Source organism: Anolis carolinensis, unplaced genomic scaffold (assembly GCF_035594765.1).
Source record: "Anolis carolinensis isolate JA03-04 unplaced genomic scaffold, rAnoCar3.1.pri scaffold_7, whole genome shotgun sequence".
Lineage (NCBI taxonomy): Eukaryota > Metazoa > Chordata > Lepidosauria > Squamata > Dactyloidae > Anolis > Anolis carolinensis.
In genome coordinates this window covers 5127197-5141689 of record NW_026943818.1, presented here as the reverse complement: position 1 = coordinate 5141689, position 14493 = coordinate 5127197, and the positions used below count along the sequence as shown (strand labels likewise).

General features: G+C 40.6%; 1 long non-coding RNA gene across 1 annotated transcript in view; it reads right to left on the bottom strand.

Moving 5' to 3' along the window:
* Positions 1 to 10128, bottom strand: part of LOC134293105 (uncharacterized) — a 30201-nt gene extending 20073 nt beyond the window's left edge. The window contains exon 1 of the long non-coding RNA XR_010000138.1: positions 8848 to 10128. This is a non-coding gene — a long non-coding RNA (uncharacterized LOC134293105). The remainder of the gene's footprint in view (positions 1 to 8847) is intronic.
* Positions 10129 to 14493: the final 4365 nt, after the last annotated feature.

Genomic DNA, 14493 nt, shown 5'->3' with positions numbered 1-14493 from the left:
AGTGAAATCATTGGGGAAAGGAAATCAATGGGCGAAAGCACAACAAAAGCAAAAGTGGACATTTTTACCACCTAGTTCAAGGTAACACCCATTATTTCGAAATGTTGCCAGCGGTAATTTGGTAACGGAAGGTACTTAACAGAAAATGTTGCCTGCCTACATAAGATGAGAGAGCCGCAGTCTCTGCACCTAGAACATTTTGTGTATATTGTGTATACTCTTTGTTTCTCGGCACAATCAAATGTGCTGCTTTTGACCTTGAAAGCCCCGTGGATCTAAAGTTCTTCTTCCTCCTCTATGACAGTCGGCTTCAATACCTGCAAGGCTTATGTGTGAGATGTAGTAAGCTTCTTTTCTGCTGCTCTGAAGAGCAACAGATTTAGATGGCAAGAAAGGAAGTAAACAGCAAGAGGAACTTTCTGACAGTAAGACCCGAATGGAGTACCTTACCAAAGGTGGAATCTCATTTTATTTCAGGATTTCAAACAGGTTAGATCAGGCATGGGCGAACTATTTTGCCTTGGGGCCGCATTGTTGGCCTGTCTGGAAAGGCCAGGGCAGGAGAGAGGGTGGCCGGGCACATAATGGATTGGATGCACCCAGAAAGGTGTGGGCCTGGGAGAGGGTAGGGCAGGGCTCGAGTCACATGAGACATGTGGCGACTTCCCTGATCCTCCTCCTCAATACTCCTCCCTTGCTCTTTGGGCTATCCTCTCAGCTTTATTCCATGAGCAGGGTGAGACAGGAGACATCCGAGAGCACTCCAGAGGGCTCTCAACCACTGCAGGCCATCCTCGAGCCATCCTCGTGGCACAAGGACAGGGCTGTTTGCACCGTCCTTATACCAGGAGGAAAGACATGCATTGGCTGAGAGCACTCCAGAGGGCTGCATGCCATCCTCGAGCCATCCTCCTGGCATAAGGACAGGGCTGTTTGCCCTGTCCTTATACCAGGAGGAGAGCAAGACAAGCAGTGGCTGAGAGCACTCCGGAGGGCTCTCAACCACTGCAAGCCATCGTCGAGCCATCCTTCTGGCATAAGGACAGGGCTGTTTGCATTGTCCTTATACCAGGAGGAGAGCAAGACATGCTGTGGCTGAGAGCACTCGGGTGGGCTCTCAACCACTGCATGCCATCCTCAAACCATCCTCCTGGCATAAGGACAGGGCTGTTTGCACCGTCCTTATACCAGGAGGAGAGCAAGACACGCAGCGCCTGAGAGCACTCCAGAGGGCTCTCAGTTGCTTTGTGACTTCCTCCCTGTCCTTTCTGCATAAGGATGTGGTGGGCCACTGCATCCTTATGCCAAGAGAACAGGGAAAATGAGGAGAACCTGAGGTAGGTACCCAGGGGGCTGCATCCAGCCCCCGGGCCTTAGTTTGCCTACGCCTGGATTAGATGGACACTTCTCAGGTAGGCTTTAGCTATGGATTCCTACTCTGGCCTGAATATGGGATAGATGACCCAATTCTACTATTCTATAGCAGGAATGATTATGATGATGATAACAACAACAACAACAGCAACAACACTTTTAGAGGGCTGGGCCAGCATAATGGTAAAACCGCCAGATATAGAAGATCCTGCCGACAGGAAGGTTGGCAGTTCAAGCCCGGGTTGGGGTGAGCTCCTGTCCTAAGCCCACCTTCTGCTTACCTAGCAGTTTGAAAACAACAATGTACGTAGATTAATAGGTCTCGCTTTGGAAGGGAGATAAAACACGCACTGAAAAACATGCCGGCAAAAATTCAACCAAGGTTGAGCTGATTTTCATACCGGGAGGGGGCTTCCTGTATCGTGCTCCCAAAAGTGACGAAAGGGATGAAAGAACGAATGAAACGGGAGAAACAAATTCCATGCACAACTCTACAGCTTTGTTCACACTGAATCTCACCACAATGGCTGGACTCATCACAATGGGCAGGTGAAAAATTCTGGCTATTTCCAGAGTTTAGTGGCCTTCCTGCAGAAAACGTTTTCTTCTATAACTTCAGCTTGTCGGTATTCTAAAGTTTCTCCTTTCAATGCTGCCCCTGACTGCCCCCGTTCTCAAATATTCATACCTTTTACTGTCCAAAATACTACACTTTTCTAATTATATTATGAATTAATGGACCACTTAGCATCCTTGTACCCATCCCAGGCTAGATTTCATGGGGAATCTATTTCAAATACACAAGCTTGGGTATCTTTGCTTGGGTATCTTTGCATTCTGATGAGGAAATCATCGCAATAGATTCCAAATGCAATTAACGAGACATTCCCCCCAAACGGTGTATTAGCAGATAAATAGGCACATTCTCTCTTCCTATTAGTAATAGTTTGTACATTCACATTACCCTTGCTGCAAATGGTTCCATGGTAGTTAGTTCTTCTTTGTGTGTGTAAGGGATGAGATTGTAAGAGGAGGACAGGAACAGCTGATGGACTTAATAGGTTTTTCTGCTGAGGAGAAAAACCAAAAAGGAATTCCTCAGAGGCACCGAAATCCGCTGGGGAATGCAGAGTGAATACAAATCTGGGCCAGCTAGTCCGCAGTGAATTGCTGAAGGCAATTACAACTTCCAGGTAGTGGAGCATGCTGGGAGCTTGGGGAGGGGACAGCTAGTAGAGAAGGATGCCTGGGCTATTTGCTCCGTAGTTGCTACAGAATTACTTATATTAGTCGAGTTTCCCACCGAGCCCTAATTCAATACAAAATACTGGTGCTGTTCTCTCAATGGTGGGAATCAGTTCTATGGGCTGATATTCTAGTATTGGCTTGGGGTGGTGTTCTTTATTTACTGTCTTGATTTTAGAGGTTTTTTTTAATACCATGGGCCAGATTCCCTTTCAGTGGCCTTTTAATTATAGATCATCTGCCTTGATATTCTGGGTTATATGGCAGTGTGGAAGGACCCTCAGTGCTCTTCCACACAGCCATATAACCCAGAATATCAAAGCAGAAGAACCCACAATATCTGCTTTGAACTGGGTTATCTGAGTCCACACTGCCCTATATCCCAGTTCAATGTTTAGTGCTAAATTGGCAAATATAGTACAGTAGAGTCTCGTTTATCCAACGTAAATGGGCCAGCAGAACGTTGGATAAGCAAATATGTTGGATAATAAGGAGAGATTAAGGAAAAGCCTATTAAACATCAAATTAGGTTATGATTTTACAAATTAAGCACCAAAACATCATGTTATACAACAAATTTGACAGAAAAAATAGTTCAATACACAGTAATGCTATGTAGTAATTACTGTATTTACGAATTTAGCACCAAAATATCATGATATATTGAAAACATTGACTACAAAAATGCGTTGGATAATCCAGAACGTTGGATAAGCGAGTGTTGGATAAGTGAGACTCTACTGTAATTCCTACATAACATTACCATGTATTGAACTGCTTTTTTTGTCAGTTTGTTGTAAAACATGATGTTTTGGTGCTTAATTTGTAAAATCATAACCTAATTTGATGTTTAATAGGCTTTTCCTTAATCCCTCCTTATTATCCAACATTTTCGCTTATTCAACGCTTTTATTTTTCAGTGATTAGTTTGGGGGGGATGTGCCAAAATTCTGTTCGCTTACACTTGAAAATTACCTAGGACCGGCTCTGTATGGGGGTTATGGGTATCAAGAGTGATGCTCTGCCCATCCTTAACCTAGGAAAGCCAGTGAAATGTAGTATTTTGAGCTCTGGGCTACACCTCTGGAGATCAGCATTTGATTCTCTACTAAACCAATGGAAACCAACTGGATAACTGGACGAGTTACACATAATCGATTCTCCTTAGGGTTGCGTAAGTAAGACATGATGTGAAGGCAGTACACCACAGCAGTAACAAATCTAGGAGGGAGATGATAGAGATGAGCTCATTCATTTACAAAGATGCCTTTTGGAACATTTATTATCTGATTCCAATGGGAAGCTGAGTCCTGTCAGTTTGGGGTTGTTCTGTGTGCATTGCAATTGTTTCATCCTGGCTTCTCGGCAAGTGTTGCAGTTTGCATCTGCTTCCTCACACACCCTGCTTACTCCTGGAGTGAAGCCGGAATTAGGGAATAATTTCCAGAACTGGTTAGCAGCGGCGCATACAGCAGGAGGCAGCGAACAAGCAAACAGGCCACGCGGATGCCTGAGAGTGGCTCCTCTGGGACCACTTCCCGTCCTCACTTGCTGGCGCCATGCCCCCCGCCTTCTAAAGCAGTCACCTGAGACTCAGAAGGCATTTGCAGCCCCATCTGCCTCATCAGGGTCTCTCTGTGACATCTGGCGTTGGCATCTTCGGCACAACGGCTTAAAGGCACAGTTTTCATCCAGCAAAAGAGCTTCGTGACCCTGCTATGTCTAACAGGGACCTGCCTTCCAGGGATACTGAGAATTGGTATTTTTGTCTAGATCTCCTAAACAAGGTGGGAAAAATAGGATAGTGCCTTCTGTTCAATTCTGTAATACAGGGTTCCTCAAATTTTTTAAACTGAGGGCCAGTTTATGATCCCTCAGACTGTTGGAGGGCCGGACTATAGTTGGCCACTGAGCAATAATAATAATAATAATAATAATAATAATAATAATAATAATAATAATAATTGGACACAGGTGGAACTGGACAATTTGGACAGAAAAACAAGAAAACTCATGATCATTCATCATTTACTGCATCCTCGCAGTGATGCTGACCAGCTATATCTGCCTAGAAGATCAGGTGGTAGAGGACTCTTACAAGTAAAACAAACAGTCAAAGAAGAAGAACATGCCCTGGCAGAATATGTAAAGCAAAGTGAAGAACCTGCTTTGATTGAAGTCAAAAATCAGAAACTACTCAAAACACAGCAGACAAAAAATCAGTACAAGAAATCCGTACTACAAACTAGAGCTGACAGCTGGCACAACAAAACATTGCATGGAAGGTTCCTTGACAAAATTGAAGGAAAAGCTGACAAGGAGAAGACCTAGCTCTGGCTCATGAATGGGACCCTGAAGAAGGAGACAGAAGGCCTGATCCTTGCAGCCCAGGAGCAAGACATCAGGACAAAGGCAATTAATAATAATAATAATAATAATAATAATAATAATAATAATAATAATAGAAGACCTGGCTCTGGCTCACGAATGGGACCCTGAAGAAGGAGACAGAAGGCCTGATCCTTGCAGCCCAGGAGCAAGCCATCAGGACAAATGCAATTAAGGCCAAGATCGAAAAATCAGCTGATGACCCAAAATGCAGACTGTGCAAGGAAACCGATGAAACCATTGATCATATCCTCAGTTGCTGTAAGAAAATCGCACAGACAGACTACAAACAGAGACACAACTATGTGGCCCAAATGATTCATTGGAACTTATGCCTCAAGTACCACCTCCGAGCAGAAAAGAACTGGTGGGATCACAAACCTGCAAAAGTATTGGGAAATGAGCACGCAAAGATACTGTGGGACTTCCAAATCCAGACTGACAAAGTTCTGGAACACAACACACCAGACATCACAGTTGTGGAAAGGAAAAAGGTTTGGATCATTGATGTTGCCATCCCAGGTGACAGTCGCATTGACGAAAAACAACAGAAAAAACTCAGCCGCTATCAGGACCTCAAGACTGAACTTCAAAGACTCTGGCAGAAACCAGTGCAGGTGGTCCCGGTGGTGATGGGCCTCAGTATAATCATAATCACACTAAACATCCCCCTACATTACGGCAGAGTGAAACTCGGCAACGGAGTAGAAAACTTTTAAATTCCCCTCGTGACATATTTTCTTTTGTGACTTCTTCAAATAGCAGTCTTTCCTCTGAACGATCAGAGGCAGCTTTCTTTTCAAAAGGGAAGGCAGTCAGAAAGGAAGACGGGAAAACACTGATAAACCAGGCCCAGGGTCCCCCATTGTGTGCCGGCGTGGAAATGAAAGGCGGAGGGAAATGGCAGTTGTCCTTACCAAGTCCTTAGCAAAGGCTCGGGCTGCATATCTTCTGCAGAGCTTGCTTACTCCTTGTAGTCACAGACCACTGTAGACCACAGAACAAGGAGGGTGGCGGGTCCCTCTTGGATCTTCAAAGGCCACACTGATCACAGAAGCAGATTCGAACCCTTTGGAGCCAATTCAGCGAGAAATATATGCCTTGCATTTTCACTTCTGCATAATCAGGATCCAAAAGTTTGAAACTGAAACGACAGCAGCACATTTCAGTATGGTTTACGGCAGCATTAATTTAGGGGCATATGTGCGTCTTAATGCAACAGAGTTTTACTATATTAAGTGGAGCTCCCAGTGGTGCAGTGGGTTAGACCCTTGTGCCGGCAGGACTGCTGATTTGAAGGTTGGGTTGCTGACCTGAAGGCTGCTGGTTCGAATCCAATCCGGGGAGAGCGTGGATGAGCTCCCGCTGTCAGCTCAAGGTCCATGCGGGGACATGAGAGAGGGATCCGGGCTGTGACGCAGGTTGGTTAGTAGCCAGCTGCAATAAATCACTCATGAGTTCGAGGCCAGTCCGTGGCGGAATGAGCACCCGACCATTAAAATAAAATAAATAGCCCCTGCTCGTTGCTGACCTAGGCAACCCAAAAGATAGCTGCATCCATCAAGTAGGAAATTTAGGTACCACTTATATGTAGGGAGGCTAATTTAACTAATTTACGAGACCTAAAAAATCATCTAGCAAGCGTTTGGAATGAGGAAGTTGCCGTTGCAGTGGATGATGAAGCAGCTGCTCCCCCTGTGCCCCGAATTGAGCATACCCTCAGGAAGCTGGAAGCTGAAGAAGTTTACATTGCCTCTACGTCTGTCTCTGTTCTATGTGTATATGGCATTGAATGTTTGTGATCCGCCTTGAGTGCTTCTTCAAACTCCACAGCACTGCTGGTCACAGCTGACCTCCAGTTAGAGCTTCCCAGTTGTCAGTGTCAATGCTACAGTTTTTAAGGTTGGATTTGAGCCCATCTTTAAATCTCTTTTCCTGCCCGCCAACATTACGTTTCCCGTTCTTAAGTTGGGAGTAGAGTAGCTGCTTTGGGAGACGGTGATCGGGCATTCAGACAATGTGGCCAGTCCAGCGGAGTTGATGGAGTAGGAGCATCGCTTCAATGCTGGTGGTCTTTGCTTCCTCAAACACGCTGGCATTTGTCCGCCTGTCTTCCCAAGAGATTGGCAGGATTTTTCTGAGGCAACGCTGATGGAAACGCTCCAGGAGTTGGGTGTGATGTCTGTAGACCGTCCACGTTTTGCAGGCGTAGAGCAGGGTTGGGAGGACAATGGCTTTGTAAACAAGCACCTTGATATCTCTACGGATGTCCCAATCATCAAACACTCTCTGCTTCATTTGGAAAAATGCTGCACTCGCAGAGCTCAGGCGGTGTTGTATTTCAGTGTCGATGTTGACTTTTGTGGAGAGGTGGCTGCCAAGGGAGCGGAAATGGTCAACGTTTTCTAATGTTACACCATTAAGTAGTATTCCTGGCTTTGCAGAGGGAGTAGCTGGTGCCTGTTGGAAGAACACTTTGGTTTTCTCGATGTTCAATGAGAGGCCGAGCTTCTCGTATGCTTCTGCGAAGCTGTTTAGAGTGGCTTGTAGGTCTTCTTCTGAATGTGCACAGACTACGATGTCATCAGCATATTGGAGTTCTATAATAAATGTTGTGGTGATCTTGGTTTTGGCTTTCAGTCTGCTGAGGTTAAATAACTTGCCATCTGTCCGATAGATGATTTTCACTCCGATGGGAAGCTTCCCATCAACAAGGTGAAGTATCATAGCGATGAAGATGGAAAATAAGGTGGGGGTGTAAAGATGTTTATAACGATTGCCACCAATTGTAAAGGACTATGAACGACTAACACCAATTTGGAAAGATGCAAACCACCAAAGACTCAGGAAGGAGACCCTTTACTTTGAAGGGTAGCGTAACTTGGTTTGAGATATATGCGACAGAAGCTTAGATGTTGGAAGAACAATAATAAGTTTATTCAGGCACAAAGCTTAGTAGTTACAATGTTGTTTCTCACGTAGAGGTATTCTTATTAACTTACTTCAAAACTTGGACTATCCAATGACTTCAAACCAGTCACCCCTGTGATATACTATCCCAGATTCTCTGTGCCTTACCAGGTCACAGACTACATTAAATAAGTCACCAAACTTATTTAAAATCGACTCAAAATGAACAATTGAGTCTCCTTTATCCCATCAACCTGGAATCAATTTTCCCTGTGCCTCATCAGAGCACAGACTACATTAAATAAGTTACCAGCTTATTTAAACCCGACTCAAAATGAACAATTGAGTCTCCTTTATCCCATCACCCTGGAATCAATCTTCCCTGTGCCTCATCAGAGCACAGACTACATTAAATAAGTTACCAAACTTATTTAAAACCGACTCAAAATGAACAATTGAGTCTCCTTTATCCCATCAACCTGGAATCAATTTTCCCTGTGCCTCATCACAGCACAGACTGACCTTCTTTTTTAAACTCTGCACTTCTTCCACTAAATGGCAGTTGGCTCCGCCTACTTCTCCATGGCAACCAGCCTCTGAGTGCTGAGATGCAATAACTGTAATACTTACCCTTTTAAAACATAAACACACAATTAAACATAACATCTGTAAACCAAAATTCATACTTCATTACAGGGGGCAATGACACATCCCTGCTTGATACCCGATTCCACCTTAAATGGGTCACTTTGGGAGCCGTTGCTGTCCAAGACTGTTGCCATCATGTCATCATGGAGGCATAAAATAAATAACTAATTAAATATCTCTTTTACAGCAGAAACATACACTAAAATATTCGCAGGGGCAAGCCAGGATTATTCATGTAAGAGGCAATGACAGATCGGAAATCATTTCAGGAGTAAGCCATACCTGAACATATCTTTCAGAATTCATCCCAAGCCACCTGAACTGAATATTTCCCTGTTAGACTTTTCTTGCACCTTCCTGCACTTCCTTCCTATATTCTTACATTCATTTTCTCCTCCATGATCACCTTTCGACCACGCTCCCTTGACCAGGCTCAAACCTGCTGATGTTTTCCTTTCTTCCCTTCCCGGTCAGTTAGTTCAGCAGATGGCTCCATCCCTGCTGAAGGGGAAGTCAACGGTGTGCTTGGGATGGGATCTGGTCTCCTTCCAGGCTTGGCTTTCTCCACACTGCAAAAAAAAAAAAAAAAGGCACTGCTGTGTTTTGACTGAGAAATGAGCTTTCAGAGTGCAGCCAACAGCAGGGGGCATGCTAGCTCCATCACGGGGAGCCAGGAAAAGAAGCAAAAAGTCATAATACCGCTATCCTCCTAAGTGGTAATAATCAACTGATGCATTCAGATAGACCTGTCCAAACCAGGTATTTTAAAATATGCGTAAGAGTTTCTAATTTATTCATTACTAGCTTGGGGACCCGGCGGTGCCTGGGTTATTTGAAAAAGGCATTATTTGTATTTGAATGTTAGGTACCGTATATACTTGAGTATAAGCTGACCCGAATATAAGCCGAGGCACATAATTATACCACAAAAAAAACACCAAAAAAAACAGGGAAAACATTGACTCCAGTATAAGCCGAGGGTGGTCAATTTCAGAAATAAAAATAGATACCAATAAAATTACATTAATTGAGGCATCAGTAGGTTAAATGTTTTTGAATATTTACATCAAGCTCAGATTTAAGATAAGACTGTCCAACTCTGATCCAATCATTATTCTCATCTTCTTCAATGTGAATGTGCTTATGTATCCTTTAATAATAATAGAGTAAAATAATACATGTAATAACAAACCTGCAAAAGTATTGGAAAATGAGCACGCAAAGATACTGTGGGACTTCCAGATCCAGACTGACAAAGTTCTGGAACACAACACACCAGACATCACAGTTGTGGAAAAGAAAAAGGTTTGGATCATGGATGTTGCCATCCCAGGTGACAGTCACATTGACGAAAAACAACAGGAAAAACTCAGCCGCTCTCAGGACCTCAAGATTGAACTGCAAAGACTCTAGCAGAAACCAGTGCAGGTGGTCCCGGTGGTGATGGGCACACTGGGTGCCGTGCCAAAAGATCTCAGCCGGCATTTGGAAACAATAGACATTGACAAAATTACGATCTGCCAACTGCAAAAGGCCACCCGACTGGAATCTGCACACATCATCTGAAAATACATCACACAGTCCTAGACACTTGGGAAGTGTTCGACTTGTGATTTATTATTTTCTCTATTATTATTGGTATTATTACATTTATTATTTTTCTGTATTATTGTTGCTACTATTAGATTTATTCTACTCTATTTTTTATTATTATTAATACATTTATTATTTCACTCTGATCTTATTATTATATTTATTATTTTACTCTATTTATTACTACATGTATGATTTTCCTGTATTTATTATTATTATTATTATTATTATTATTATTATTATTATTACATGTATTATTTTACTCTATTATTATTAAAAGGATACATAAGCACATTGACATTGAAGAAGATGAGAATAATGATTTCATCAGAGTTGGACAGTCTTATCTTAAATTTGAGCTTTATGTAAATATTCAAAAACATTTAACCTACTGATGCCTCAATTAATGTACTTTCATTGGTATCTGTTTTTATTTCTGAAATTTACCACCCTCGGCTTATACTGGAGTCAATGTTTTCCCAGTTTTTTTGTGGCTTATATTCGGGTCGACTTATACTCGAGTATATACGGTATATTTTCTCATGATATGTTCATCTTGGGTCTTTGTTGATTTGCCTAACAACCAACTAAGGGAAAAAAAGTCATGATTCAATGAGTAAAAGCTTTAAAATTGTCCGGTTTTTCTCTATGAGCCTTCCGAAAGCTTCAGAATTAGAACTATGATATGAAGAGGAGAAGTAAACCCATCCAGAAACTGGAGGAAATATATATATTTTTACTATAATTCCCATCATACCGTCTGATGGGAATTATAGTAATTCGAAATATACCGTTCCCACAGGGTGGCCCTTTCATTTCCCACAAATCATCCTGGCAAAGGATAGAAAACTTCTGAAAGCTTTTCTGGGTGTCATTAACCTAATGGGAGTTAATTCCGAGTAGTCATGCAGAGAGCGGTGTGAAACAATCGCTGAAGCAAGACTTTGCATTTTCTTTCATTTAAAATATTTCTAGACTTCCTGGAGAGAGGCAAAGATTTCTGGAGGTGTTGAGTCAATAAAAATATAAGACAACAAACACCAGACATTTTAAGCAGATGCAATAAAAACACTATACAAATATGGAACAACATGTAATTAAAGGCAGCTTGAAACAACTAGTTCTTTACAGTCAGCTTTATGTGGTGAAATAAAGACGAAGTACAACCCAATGTTGCTTTTTGCTTTTATTTATGGACCACATTGCTAAGTTTATTGTAAACTGCTTATAAGCATTTTGAAAAGTTATCCTAGAGAACGAAGTCTATTGAGCAGAATGACTGTTGAGCATCCATACATAAGCCTGTATTATTCACTGAGAAGCCAGTCAATGCAATTGATCATTTTTAGATACAGTAGAGTCTCACTTATCCAACATAAACAGGCCAGCAGAACATTGGATAAGCGAAAATGTTGGATAATAAGGAGGGATTAAAGAAAAGCCTATTAAACTTCAAATGTGTTGCTCAATTTTTGAATATAAAAGGATTACGGTTTCTGCTGGTCTGGCCTGCACACAGACACAAACCACAACAGGTTATGGGCCCAGTTTCAGATCCAGTTCCAGGCCAGATCCAGAAGTAATCCATAAAAAAGACTGTAGCAAGAAGAATTTTTTTTGTATTGTGTATTTAGTTGTGAATAAGGAAGATGGCCAGGCTTAATGGCAATAACTATTCCATTTGGAAAGTACGAATTGAAAGTTACCGTATATACTCGAGTATAAGCCAACCCGAATATAAGCCAAGGCACCTAATTTTACCACTAAAAAAACCTGGGAAAACATTGACTCCAGTATAAGCCGAGATACCAATAAAATTACATTAATTGAGGCCTCAGTAGTTTAAATGTTTTTGAATCTTTACATCAAACTGTAATTTAAGATATGACTGTTCAACTCTGATGAAATCATTATTTTCATCTTCTTCAATGTAAATGTGCTTATGTTTCCTTTTAATAATAATAGAGTGAAATAATAAATGTAATAATAATAATAATAAATGCAGTAAAATAATAAATGTAATAATAAATAGAATAAAATAATAAATGTAATACAGTAGAGTCTCACTTATCCAACACTCGCTTATCCAACGTTCTGGATTATCCAACACATTTTTGTAGTCAATGTTTTCAATGCATCGTGATATTTTGGTGCTAAATTCATAAATATTGTAATTACTACATAGCATTACTGTTTATTGAACTACTTTTTCTGTCAAATTTGTTGTCTAACATGATGTTTTGGTGCTTAATTTGTAAAATCATAACCTAATTGAATGTTTAATAGGCTTTTCCTTAATTTCTCCTTATTATCCAACATATTTGCTTATCCAACGCTCTGCCAGCCCGTTTACGTTGGATAAGTGAGACTCTACTGTAATAATAATAATAATAATAATAATAATAATAATAATAAGTGCAGTAAAGTAATAAATGTATTAATAATAATAAAAAATAGAGTAAAATAAATGTAAAAGTAACAACAATAATAGAGTAAAATAATAATTGTAATAATAATAATAACTAATAGATTAAAATAATAAATGTAACAATACCAATAATAATAGAGAAAAATAATAAATATACAGTAGAGTCTCATCCAACACTCACTTATCCAACGTTCTGGATTATCCAATGCATTTTTGTAGCCAATTTTTTCAGTACATCGTGATATTTTGGTGCTAAATTCATAAATACAGTAATTACTACATAACATTACTGTGTATTGAACTACTTTTTCTGTCAAATTTGTTGTATAACATGATGTTTTGGTGCTTAATTTGTAAAATCATAACCTAATTTAATGTTTAATAGGCCTTTCCTTAATCCCTCCTTATTATCCAAGATATTCGCTTATCCAACGTTCTGCCGGCCTGTTTATGTTGGATAAGTGAGACTCTACTGCACCATATATACTTGAGGATAAGCTGACTTGAATATCAGTCCACCAGGACCCTTACCCAAGTATAAGCCGAGGAGGGGTTTTTTTAGTCCTAAAAAAAAGGGCTGAAAAACTAGGCTTATACTCAAGTATATATAGTATTTAAGGAGGGAACCCTTATGGCAATGCACCCAGAGAACCCAGTCCAGCAACCAGCTACAGCGGAGCAACAAAGAGCGCTTGAAGGAGCTAAAGCAACTCTTATCCTGGGTGTGAATGATGACCAATTGGTTATTGACCACTGCCAATAAAATTGGATAATACTGAGAGAAGTGCATACTTCAGACTCTACAGCATTGTGCTAGCAAGGAGATGGTATAGAAAGAGACTGTAGTTCAGTGATGGCCAACCTATGACACACGTGTCAGCACTGACACGCCTAGCCATTTTTGCTGACACGCTGCCGCATGCAGATTGATTGGATGACTATCTCTTTTGTGGCCAAATTTGGTGTGATTTGGTCCAGTGGTTTTCTTGTTTATTCCATGGGAATTATGCACATTTTATTATATCATTCTATTATTATTGTAGTATATTATTATATTATTACTATTATATTATTATTATATTATTCATTATTCATGACTACATTGAAATTAGAATAGAGAGAAATTGCAAGAGATACCATAGATTGTTGTACATGGAAATAATGGTAGTAAATAGTTTTTGATTTATTAAATACAGTTATATATTACAACTAGCTGTGCCCAGCCACGCGTTGCTGTGTCATTGTCCTGGTGGTGTTGGTGAGAAATTGTTGAGGTAGTCGTGGTATTGAATGTCTGTTGTATGGTTGTCTTTATGTTTAGTATGCACACTGAAGTGGATTATATGGCAGTGTGGAGTCAAGATAATCCAGTTCAAAGCAGATAATATAAGATTCTAAATGGGTTATATAGCTGTGTGGAAGGGCCTTGAGTCTACACTGCCATATAATCCAGTTAAAATCTGATAATCTGTGGAAGAGGTCTAAGTGAGGCCTAACTGTGCCTGTCCCCTGGGCTGAGGAGGTTGCTAGGAGACCAAGTGGGCGGAGCTTAGCCTTCTAACTGGCAGCAATTGGATAAAAACTATTATTCCTCTCCCTGTAATTAGGACTTTATTTTTCTTTTCTTTTTGTTGTATCAACCTAGAGCCGTGAATGATGGATTGTGTTGTCAAATTTCGAGGTTGGGGGGCCTGTAGTTTTGTTGTTTTGTCCGCTGCCCTGATGTCATCACTCTTTTATATATATAGATTATTATTGTAGCATATTATTATATTATTACTATTATATTATTATATTATTTATTATTCATGACTACATTGAAATTAGAATAGAGAGAAACTGCAAGAGATACCATAGATTGTTGTACATGGAAATAATGGTAGTAAATAGTTTTTGATTTATTAAAT